Source organism: Esox lucius, chromosome 5, assembly GCF_011004845.1.
Source record: "Esox lucius isolate fEsoLuc1 chromosome 5, fEsoLuc1.pri, whole genome shotgun sequence".
NCBI classification, from domain to species: Eukaryota; Metazoa; Chordata; class Actinopteri; order Esociformes; family Esocidae; genus Esox; species Esox lucius.
Window position 1 is genome coordinate 9,064,334 of NC_047573.1, and position 12,646 is coordinate 9,076,979.

The 12,646-nt window shown below is 42.6% G+C and overlaps 1 protein-coding gene across 3 annotated transcripts in view; it reads right to left on the minus strand.

The window, feature by feature from the left end:
* The window catches only part of tbkbp1 (TBK1 binding protein 1), a 47,752-nt gene extending 42,124 nt beyond the window's left edge, over positions 1-5,628 (minus strand). For all 3 annotated transcript variants that reach the window (XM_020046940.2, XM_020046939.2, XM_010866263.3), the window contains exon 1: positions 5,475-5,628. The gene's annotated coding sequence lies outside the window, so the exon portion shown is untranslated. The remainder of the gene's footprint in view (positions 1-5,474) is intronic.
* Between the last annotated feature and the right edge of the window lie 7,018 nt (positions 5,629-12,646).

Below are 12,646 nucleotides of genomic sequence, written 5' to 3' on the forward strand. Positions count from 1 at the left end.
CTCCAGGGTTCTGGCTCTTATCATCAGCCAGAGGTCAGAGAGAAGCATCCCCCAGGGGCTGACAGTTCTTGGCATGTTTGTGTCTGTCAGTCTGACACTGCAGGCCTCCCGTTTAGCAGTGGCACCATTTACACAAGGACGGTATGTAATTGGATGGGTGTCCTAAATGGACAGAATGCTCTAGAGGAAACAAACTGGCTGGACATTGGCATGTATTTTTTGTGCTGTTATCAAGGAAACATTGTGAAAGCTCTGCAATAGAAACAGGACAACTCAGACTAATGTGCACGCATTGATGCAAATCAAACTATATTTGTACTAAGAGTAATGCTTGGTTACAGACCATTTTCCATAATTGCAGAATTAAAAAGGTTAGAGGCATAGGAAAAAAGGTAACAAAGATTGCAGAAAATTGTAACACATTCTGAAGGGTATTTGAACAACGGATAACAAACAGCAAAAAAACGAAAAAGCCCAGTAGCACAAACCCTTGTGATATTGGGAGTTGTAGCCAGCCAGCCAGTGTTGTGATCTCTGGAAACAAGATTCGGCTGGACACAGACTGGTATTTGTTGTTCTCACATTAAGTCAAGCACCCAGACACACAGCTGAGTTGGCGACCAAACACTAACACTATTATCCATCACACATCAAAAGGCGCATTTCAATTTCCTCCCTGCAGCCACACTTAAGGATCTAGGACAGTTAATTGGATTCTAGTGCTTTTCTGCTTGAATGCCTGATGACTGACAGCAGGGGAAGCAGAGCTTCCACTGTCCCCAGTTGTGGGGGCCCTAAGTATTGTGGCTAAACTGGTAATAACACAGACTATTTCCTTCAAAATAAAAGGGAAAAGGTGTTGAATGTGGTGGGGTTATAAAATACGTTTTTAAACCTCAATTAGAAATGAATTGTTACTTTACTTTATGCTGTATCGGTACGTCACCATTCATTTTTTGACCATCATCGCATTCTGTTTCCAACGTGGCTGAAGAATTGATTCAGCCTGGATTGGATTGAACGAAGACCTGGGTCAACTTGGGAGGAAATCCGAAACAGAGAATGAGAGACGAAAAGGCCAGTACAAAGTGTCCGAGCTCCTTAACAGACTTGCCTGGTGCGTTTTTAATTATCCAGAACCTCTGGAGGAAGAAGGTAAAGGAGTTCAGAGCAGAACTACCGACCCTCTGTAATTCTCCAAAACTCTCTTCATCACTATCTCCATCTCTCGCTATCTCTCGCACTCTCCTCATTCACCCCTCACGACCCTCAAAAAGCATCCCATGAATATTCCATCACATAGCAGGCTTCCTGCTGCATCTCATCATCAGCTACATCTGTCAGAGTGTGAGTGGATTACGTAAATGTAAAGCGGCCTCAGTTTTGAACAGACGAGGCAGGAAAGAATGAAACACGGTTGGAGAGATATTGGGTGCAATATATGGAGATATTAGGCAAATTTGTTTCATATACATGCCCAACACCCATACAATGAATCACGTTGCGGCTGTTTACTGGTTGGTAGTAGGGGGTACTTCAACTGCATTTATGAAGTAATCACACTTGAATGGAAAAGCAAGATTAATAAGAGGGGGAATTAATGCAGAACTCAGGTGAGGAGACCATGGAGTGAGATGAATGACCTCAATATGGCAGTTTGCTATGCTAAGCAGTTTGACATGCACCAGATGTACTAAAGACACATTATTCAGATATACTTTCGAGTTCTAGGCAGAAATTAATCTCACCCCAGTATGGGCTATGGGCAAAGTTAGGAGAGCAACGATTTAGCCAACAGAGGTTTTTCAGAAAGCTGTAATAAAAGCCTCCACTTACTAAGAGGGTAAGATTGCCAAGTTCAGGTACTGGGTGTTTCCATTCAAGAGAGTTCCTGATTGAATAAAAGTTTGTAAAATCAGGTGTTTTACTGCCTAACTAGAACAAAAGTCTGCACCATTTCCAGCCCTTACAGAAGGCCTAAAAAATAACGATTCCACTGAAAAGTGTTGAGCAGGATGACAGGGAAGACGCACAGCAACTTCCAAACCAAATAGATTCCACAGTGAATGACGAATCATGCTTACACAAACTAAGTCAAAGTGAACACTCAGTAGGCTCACATTTGTGACTGAGAAACGGTCTTCCATGTAGTGCTGTGAATTGCCACACTCCTTTAATACATTCACATCCCACAGAAGACCGTAAATTCCTTAGGCTAAAGCTAGCTGGTGAAGGTCACACAGCACAACGTAGTGCCAACATTCCCGGCTAATCAAATGTAGCAATCAGCTACTCCATTGGTAGGGATCCTGATTAAGGGGTGGGAACCGTAAAAAGCCGGATAGGACAGGCCGCTGCTACGACCAGAAACTGGAGGGATATGAGCTCCGGCGGGAGCTCTGGCAGGCCACAGTGATTTGAATATCACCTCCACATGTGTAGAGGTACCTGAGTATATTTACTTATTTTCATCTTCACACAGATGCCAGTGGTCTAGAGATACCGCATGAATTCTCATCATGGCTCCCTATGGATTTGTTCTGGTTCCTTTCGCTGTGCGGTATGGCCAGGCTTCATTTCCCTTAAAGGGGCCATTCATGCCTCAAAATAGACCCGCTAACAAGTACATGAGAAACACAGAAGCCGAGATCGTAACACACCAGTCATTTAAACAGTAATGGAGTTCTGCTCTCTTAACAACAGTAGAAACACAACACTTTACATAAGACATCAGAAGCGCGCCGAGGGCCTGCCACGATCCAATTAATGGGTGAGAAAAGCAAAACAACGTGGTTAGCTGGGAAACGTGGGAAAACACAGCGACGGCCTCCTGAGAGCCTACAGTAGTTATTTGATTGGTGAGTAGCAGGTAGGCTAACGCACACACAGAGATTCAGTCCCGTTAATTTTCAACGGCTAAGGCGGGCCTCAGTAGGCCCAGGGGAGAGAGGCCCAACAAATGAAGGGCACATGGGTGAAGTCAAGCTCTAGCCTGAGCGTGAACCCTGAACCAGACACCACAGACAGCTGGTTTCTGCAGTTGAACATGGGTGGTGACCAGGGAAGGGCGGGGTCACTCTAGAGTACCACCCCCCTCTCCTGCCCCCAGTATGACAGGTTGCTTCTCATTACCAAGCTAAGTGACTAAGGGTTTCATTGTCTACCGTTGCTCAACCACTGCTTTCCGCCTGTTGGAAAAGATGGGATTGGATACCCAGGCTGCAGTTAGTAGACTGGGATAGAAGATGGGATCTCTCTCACATATCTAGTCTTACCATACGTCACTCTCAGAGTAAAGAAGCAGTGAGAGAGACAGAGACATCATCTGGGTTAAAGAGCTTTAGCTCTGAAAAAAACATTTTGTATATTACAAAAAACATTTTAATTAGTCAAATGTTTCCAAGGCTGCACTACATTCACAGATTTTCAGGTCTGTTTGCAATAAAAAAAAGTCTGTCGTTACCCTTTTCTGTACATAACTACCAATTCACAAGGCCCCCGGATGCCAGAGAACTCTGAACCACAATCTAGAACACAATCCTGGAGATAAAACCCAGAAACGTATTTGTTCTGTTATACAACCCCAAATACTTTTGTTTCTGCATGTCACGGAGGAAGAAGCATTTCAGCCCCAGAGCGCTGTCCTCTTCACTGACACGGTGGAACCACTTCAGCCCTACCTCCAGAACAGTACTGGACACTAATGGTCAGTCATCATCTCAAGGCAAAACCACATCTCTACCTAAAGCCCCACTGCCAACATTACTGGAATTGGATTTGTTTAAGGTAGGCACTTCATACAGGCTTTCTGAAAGGTGCCATTTGTAAGATTACCACAATACAAACACAGTGAAATGCTAATCACAGTATAAAGTGAAAGATGTTATTTGGAATGGAGTACCTCACAAATAGTTTGTTATTGTTGGTGCACTCCCGCTGATAGAGTCAGCGCCTCCCCAATGATTATTTCTTGTTCATTCATTATCTGGTCTTTTTGCATTGCCTGTCTCATTCATTATCTGGTCTTTTTGGGATACATTTCTGGAGACAAATATACAGTAGGTATCGCTTTCAAATGATAAAGGAATACACAAGTTGATAAGGACCTGGGTCTCAATGTTTAGTTGATGTTGAGTGTGAGCCTTTGTTGACAAATGAATAGGCCTATCCACTAACTGGTAAGGAGACAATTATATGGCTGTGGTCGAAGCTATGTGACAAGTAGGCTTAACACTAACCTATCCTTCATTTTTTAACCTCACCTAAGCCTTAACCCTAACTTTATCCCCAGTACTGTTATGCCGCACCTTAACCCTAACCTAAACCCCAGTACTGTTATGCCTCACCTTAACTCTAACCTTAACCCCAGTACTGTTATGCCCCACCTTAACTCTAACCTTAACCCCAGTACTGTTATGCCCCACCTTAACCCTAACCTAAACCCCAGTACAGTTATGCCTAAACTTCATCCTAACCTTAAATCTAATTTGTACAATTTCATAAGATTTAGCAAACTCGTAACACAAGTTTTACCTCATTGTAATCTAACGTGATGTAATATATCATATGAATTCTGCTGTCCCAGATTTACATGTACTATATGCATTACCCTGAGACCAGGAACAATTCCCCTTTGGGTAGATGTTGGGGTAGATGTTGCTACTATGTTTTCCCATTCGACGGATTCCAAAATAAACATTAGTTGTACGTCATCATGCTCTGTTTGTCCTATACATAGACTGTAAAAAAATATATACCAAACACTTCTGACTGGACAGCAAAAGTCTATCGTCAACATAAGCCAACAAATATATGCGTCCCATCCTTATGCTGCTGCCGAATTAGCTTAAAGGTTCTTTCAACAATGTGCAAGTTAAAAACATTTATTTCTGCTATTGCTATATAGAATTGTAAGTCAGCTGTACGCTGAAGTCAAACTGCTATTTTTTTGCGATTCCAGTGCAAGTTCATGTGTTTTAGCAAATGTCATCAAAATTCCCCTTGAGCAAACCGTTAGACATCAATTGAAAATACTGAATCAACACCCCTCACCTAATGTGGTACTTGAAGTTGCGCGATTTCTGACTACAGGCATAGATGACAACTCCATTTGTGGTCCTGATGTTGTCAAAGCACGCGCGCGTCTCCTTTAAGATGCATCAGATTTGTTATGGAACACGGCTAATGGATGGTATGTTCACTGGCAGGTGACGATTAATCAAGACTTTACGCCTGTGTTGTGAAGTCTACTGACAAAAATAGCATGTGAATTACTATACCGTTTTTCTCAAGTGTGCAGTCTGTACATCGTGGCTGCCTACAACGGAGTGCGCTGCTTCTTACACATTCCCAACCTTGTTTGCCTCTTGTGTCTCATGCATACACATTAAAGGTTGTGGGATATTCTACTAGAACCGTAATACATCCAATCTACTGATTATCAATTCTAACAAAAAAAGCGAACCCATACTCACACGTTCCCTCTGACTGATCTATTGATGCCATTGCTCTAAAGGAGGACGTGCGCCCTAATAAAGCGCTCGCTTGAGGCGAGTCCCAATGTCCGTTGATAGTGGCCAGTGTTCTCTTCTTCTCTCCTTCCCCACAGTTCGGTAACTGCTGCTATGACTGGCGATCACACTTCTGTGGTCGATTGGTGTGGATTCTTGTCGCGGGAATAGGAGCGTCACGGCTCTAACACGCAGCAGCACTGTCTCAATGCTTTAACAAGTAATTTGCGTAAATCGTTATGTAAGAAAACTAAAGACATCTCTATCCGTCAAAACAGAATGTATGTTCAGGCTACTATCAAAAATCATTTCATAGCTTACAGCAGAATCATTTTAGATTATTTTAAAAAATAATAAGTCACATATTCAAATAACTTATTGTTGTTTATCATTTTTGTATGGTTTTACAAAGAAGCAACAAAGACAAGAACTTCTGAAGAACCTTCTTTGATTCCAACTTGCACTTCTCATTTGGTCAGTCATTCTTTATTTCTCTATCACTCATGCCCCTTTTCTCTAATTTGTGCAGTTCAAACAGTGATATTAAACAGTCCCAATAGTTAGAGAAAACTGTTGTTCCTAGAAGAAAACTGTTCTAACTGAATCACCCCATTCTCTGTCCTATCCCCATCCCTAAAAATCTTGCAAAAAACAAGCAGACATTACAATGACTACGGCAGAAAGCAGTTTTAATACTGCTACTAAAGTTCCCCCAGATTATGGTTATTGTCCCTCCTTTTAATTAAATGAAGAAGAAAACATGCAACAAATCACATACATTTTTGGTTTATTCCATGTGAAATATTAAGAAAAATAAGAAATATGTTCTCAAGAATTCCAAACCATAGAGAGGGCCATCGTATCACAATTCTATCTAGCTTTCAAGTTATTCTGTTTTGTTCCAGTACCATACAGTGTGCAGCTAGCATTCCTGCGGTCAATTGGCAATGTACAAATTGTGTATTATGATGGTCCATTCCCCAGGCATCTGGGAGAAGTCTTTCATGGGCCACGGCTGACCGTAATTGGGAACCCCTGGTTTAGGGCTTAATACAACATGATGTTGGCATTTCAGTAATGAAATGAAGTGCCCTCTAAAGGTGAAAACTGAAAACAGCCTCATTAGTGGCCAAGTGGGGAACTGGAGAATTTTGGAGTAGGGGTGGTTTGGTCAGGCTAAGAAGGCCATCAGCTACCCATGCCCTGCTAACAGAGGAGTCTTACACTGGGTCTGTTGTCCATTCCCCTATCCGACAATCACTAAGACACAAGCCAAATGAAAACGGGTGACATAACAGCCTGTCTAATTGTAAATAGGGACTGCAGCATGGGACGCAATGAGGACGAACTGTGGAAAAGTACCAGAGTAGCCACTGGTTCTAGCTATTTGACCCAGGGCTGAGAAGTGATAGGGAAAGTGATGAGAGAAGCTGTAAATCACTGAGAGTCTTCCTGAGAACTACACTATCAGATATGGTCACTCAGTAAAATACTTTTTGGATTCACTTAATACCATTCATGGTAGCAACTACGGAATTATCATATAAAATCTACTTGATATTTAGTAGTTAGTCTGGTACAAGAGTGGTGTTATAAGAGATGTACAGATTGGAACACAATGCTGGATGCTGTTCTTCTCACCAAACATGGGTGTATGGTCAAAATGGGAAGTTCGTTACATGGCATTTACACATGATTGACAACTGAAAACAAACACGAGTGACTAATATTGCGTTTTGGCGAACACAGCAGATTGAGCTGTATCCAGGCATTGACCATGAGTTGGTAAACTCCTGCCAAAATGAATACCAAATAGATAGGCGTAGGAGTCGTAGAATAATTGCATCCTTCTGGACTTAATTCTGTATGACTCTCTTGTACCCTCCATAGTTATGAAACAACACTCAAGCTTGAACATTTTCCAGCCCTGTTAAACAGCTCACCGCAATTTTTCTGGGAGACTCACACGCTGATTGACGGACAAAAGCTATATGTGAATGTGCACCTTGCTGTCATGGCTTTTGCTTATGTAATAACGGGGAGGTTCGAACAGCATGTCCCACTGGAAAATGTCAGTTCTATTCCACACAGCGGGGAGGCCAGTTGCCAGGGATTTAAGCTTCCAGGGACAATTTCCTTCAGGCTGGATGTTGGATAACCCATAGAGTAGTATTGAGTAGTGACGGCCATTCGAGGCTTCATTACCGTTCTTCTAGCAGCAGGATATTATGCTAGCAGTGCAAACTTAGATTTTCTTTTTCAAAATAAAAGCCATCATTGAAATATATACGGTAATATAGTTAACAATCTGCTCTGTACATTTTAGGTTTAATGTCAGTTCCAAAGTTATTTTTGTCTGTTCTTTTTCGCAGACTGGATTGTTAACTATATTGCCTTAAACGTTTAATTGGTGGCTTTTATTGTGATAAAGAAAATCTGAGTGCTGCCAGCATAATATCCTGCTGCTAAAATAACACAAATGAAGCCTTGCATGGCCATCACTAGTATAACTGAGTAGTTGACAAACTATTACGTGCATTAACACACTGCCATTTTAAGATGACAACAAGGCAACAGTAAACGTGGTGTCTCCCTGGAAACATGCTGTAACCCCCATTCCATTTTAATGGTGATACTCAGGGTTCATCAGGAAGGTGTAGCCATGTCTATTTTTGCAGGGATGCTGTACTGGACATTACCGCCTTACTTTGAGAAGATGTGAAATATTACAGGCCCATTTCAAACCCCTATGTCCTGAGATAGATTTTAGCCCTGCAGCAAGTGCCCTAGTTTAAGCTTTACAGTGGGGCACAAAAGTATTCACCTCCCTTGAAGTTTTCCACATTTCTTCATGTGTTACCACTTGAAATCAAAATGGAATTAATTAGGAGATTGAATAACTGATTAACACACAAAAAGGGCATAACATCTATAAATTGTTCTTAAATAATTACTACAACAAAATGTAAGTTATTCACCCAATGTAGTCAGATTTTATAGACACACCTTTTAGAGCAATTACAGGCTTGAGTCCATTTGGATAAGTCTTTCCCAGGTTTGTGAATCTGGACAATGCTACAGTGGATATAAAAAGTCTACACACCCCTGTTAAAATTCCAGGTTCTTGTGATGTAAAAGAATGAGACAAAGATGAATGTCAGAACGTTTTCCACCTTTAATGTGACCTATAACATGAACAATTCAATTGAAAAACAAACTGAAATCTTTGAGGGGGAAAAATTAATAAATTGCAATAACCTGGGTGCATAAGTGTTACTAATACTTTGAAGCACCTTTTGATTTTATTACAGCACTCAATCTTTTTGGTAGTAGTCTATTAGCATGGCACATCTTGACATGGCAATATATGCCCACTCTTCTTTTCAAAAGCAATTTCAAAACTGTCAGATTGTGTGGACATCTCCTGTCCACAGCCCTCTTCAGATCACCTAACAGATGTTCAATTGGATTCAGGTCTGGGCTCTGGCTGGGTCATTCTAAAATGTTAATCTTCTTCTGGTGAAGCCATGCTTTTGTGGATTTGGATGTGTGCTTTGGGTTGTTGTCGTGCTGAAAGGTGAACTTCCACTTCATCTACAGCTTTCTAACGGACGCCCTGATAGTTTTGTGCAAAATTGCCTGGTATTTGGAACTGTTCATAATTCCCTCCACCCTGACTAAGGCCCCGTTTCCAGCTGAAGTAAAACAGCCTGAAAGCATGATGCTGCCACAACCATGTTTCACTGTGGGTATGGTGTTCTTTGGGTGATGTGCAGTGTTGTTTTTGCGCCAAACATATCTTTTGGAATTATAGCCAAAAAGTTCAACCTTGGTTTCATCAGACCATAACACATTTTCCCACATGCTTTTGGGGGACTTGATGTTTGTTTTTACAAATTTCAGCCAGGCTTGGATGTTTTTCTTTGTAATTAATGGCTTCTGTCTTGCCACCCTACCCCATACCCCATTCATATGAAGAATACGGGAGATTGTTGTCATATGTAGCCAATCACAGCCAGTACTTGCCAGAAATTCCTGCAGTTCTTTTAATTTTGCTGTAGGCCTCTTGGAAGCCTCCCTGACCAATATTCTTCTCGTCTTTTTCTGAAATTTTGGAGGGACGTCCAGTTCTTGGTAATGTCTCTGTTGTGCCATATTTTCTCCACTTGATGATAACTGTCTTCACTGTGTTCCATGGTATATCTAAAGCTTTGGAAATTATTTTGTACCCTTCTCCTGACTGATATCTTTCAACATTGAGATCCCTCTGATGCTTTGGAAGCTCTCTGCAGACCATGGTGTTTGCTCTGAGATGCAACTAAGAAAATGTCAGGAAAATCCAAGAACAGCTGAACTTTATTTGTGATTAATCAGAGTCACTTTAAATTATGGTAGGTGTGTAATGACTTCTATTTAACATGAGTTTGAATGTGATTCGTTAGTTCTGGACACAGCCACATCCCCCGTTATAAGAGGGTTATGCAACCAGGTTATTGTAAGTTTTTTTATTTTTATTGTTCCCCCTCGAAGATTTCAGTTTGTTTTTCATTTGAATTGTTCACATTGTTGGTCACATTAAGAGTGGAAAAAGTTCTGACAAGATTTATCTTAGTCTCATTCTTTTACATCACAAAAACCTGGCATTTTCACAGGGGTGTGTAGACTTTTTATATCCACTGTATGTTTACACATTCTTCTTGCAAAATTGCTCAACCTCGGGCAAGTTGAATGTGAACATTTGGTGAACAGCAATTGTTTCACATATTCTCAATTAGACTAAGGTCTGGGCTTTGACTGGGCCACTCCAAGACAATGACCTGTCCTGCAATGAACTGCATTGTGGCTTTTGCTGTATTTTTAGGGGTCATTATCCAGGTGGGAGATGAATCTTCTCCAAATTACCAGATCTCTCGCTGTATATTGAAACTAAAATAATGTGAAATTCCTTGATTACACACAGGGGAATTCCATTCAACTAATTATGTGACTTTTAAAGACAATTGGTCGCACCTTAGCTCACTCAGGTTTGTCAAAGCAGGTGTACAGTTATGTAATCGATTATTTTTTATTTTACTTTTGTAATTCATTTATGAAAATGTGCTGATTTTGTTATTCACCTAGATGTTGAGCTAGTTTCCGTGTCCGTGTCCGTGAGCTAGTAGATCCGCCCTGAGTACCTCAAGTCTCTGGATGTTGTGGGGCTGTCTTGGCTGACACGCCTGTGCAACATCGCGTGGCAGTCGGGGACAGTGCCTCTGGGATGGCAGAGCTATGACAGCAAGGTTCCAACTATAGGGGGATCACACTTCTCAGCCTCCCCGGGAAAGTCTATGCCAGGGTTCTGGAGAGGAGAATACGGCCGATAGTAGAACCTCGAATTCAGGAGGAACAGTGTGGTTTTCATCCAGGCCGTGGAACACTGGACCAGCTCTATACCCTCTACAGGGTGATGGAGGGTTCATGGGAGTTTGCCCAACCAATCCACATGTGTTTTGTGGATTTGGAGAAGGCTTTCGACTGCGTCCCTCGCGGCATCCTGTGGAGGGTGCTTCGGGAATATGGGGTCCTGGGTCCCTTGCTAAGGGCTGTCAGGTCCCTGTACGCATTGCCGGCAGTAAGTCAGACTTGTTCCCTGTGCATGTTGGACTCCGGCAGGGCTGCCCTTTGTCACCGGTTCTGTTCGTAATTTTTATGGACAGAATTTCTAGGCGCAGCCAGGGGCCGGAGGGTGTCAGGTTTGGGGACCACACGATTTCGTCTCTGCTCTTTGCGGATGATGTTGTCGTGTTGGCCCCTTCAAGCCAGGACCTTCAGCATGCACTTGGACGGTTTGCAGCCGAGTGTGAAGCGGTGGGGATGAAAATCAGTACCTCCAAATCCGAGGCCATGGTCCTCAGTCGGAAAAGGGTGGCTTGCCCACTTCAGGTTGGTGGAGAGTGCCTGCCTCAAGTGGAGGAGTTTAAGTATCTAGGGGTCCTGTTCACGAGTGAGGGAAGGAAGGAACGGGAGATTGACAGACGGATCGGTGCAGCTTCTGCAGTAATGCGGTTGATGTATCGGTCTGTCGTGGTGAAGAAAGAGCTGAGCCGTAAGGCGAAGCTCTCGATTTACCGGTCAATCTATGTTCCTACTCTCACCTATGGTCATGAGCTTTGGGTCATGACCGAAAGGACAAGATCCCGGATACAGGCGGCCGAAATGAGTTTTCTCCGCAGGGTGGCTGGGCGATCCCTTAGAGATAGGGTGAGAAGCTCGGTCACCCGGGAGGAGCTCAGAGTAGAGCCGCTGCTCCTCCACATCGAGAGGGGTCAGCTGAGGTGGCTTGGGCATCTGTTTCGGATGCCTCCAGAACGCCTTCCTGGGAAGGTGTTCCGGTCCCGTCCCACCGGGAGGAGACCCCGGGGAAGACCTAGGACACGCTGGAGGGACTATGTCTCCCGGCTGGCCTGGGAACGCCTCGGTGTCCCCCCGGAAGAGCTGGAGGAAGTGTCTGGGGAGAGGGAAGTCTGGGCATCCCTGCTTAGACTGCTGCCCCCGCGACCCGGCCCCGGATAAGCGGAAGAAGATGGTATGGTACCTAGATGTTGTGGACTTAGTTTGTGGTGATTAGTGTCAAAACTCCAGTTTGATTTCAAGCTGTAACACTATAATTTGCGGAAAAATACAATGGGTCTCAATACTTTTGAGAGCCATTGTATTATTTTAGATCTAAGAGTAAAAACACAATTGATCACAGTGTTATCATTAAAATATTGGAATACTTTACCTGTGTTTAAGGACAATTCCTTAACTGGTTTAAATATGTTGATATCTTACTGTTCATTATCAATCTGTGAAAAATCACCCATATCCCAAATTTCCATTTGGAAATCCATTTGGAATTTCATGCAGCCAGTTTGAAATGGCATCTGCAGACCTGTTAAGTATTTTGTTATGCAAATACCACTCAAATGATTGGATGATATTTGGCAGACCAAACACTGCTAGAATCAACTTTGAAATCAATACGTATTATTTTGTAACAGAATGCTAAGAGAAACTAGTCTATGCATTTGTTTTATCTTGGTTAGACTTCTGTAACACTGTTCTGTGTAGTTATTAAGTTAAACATTACAGACCTTCAGAAATACACCCTC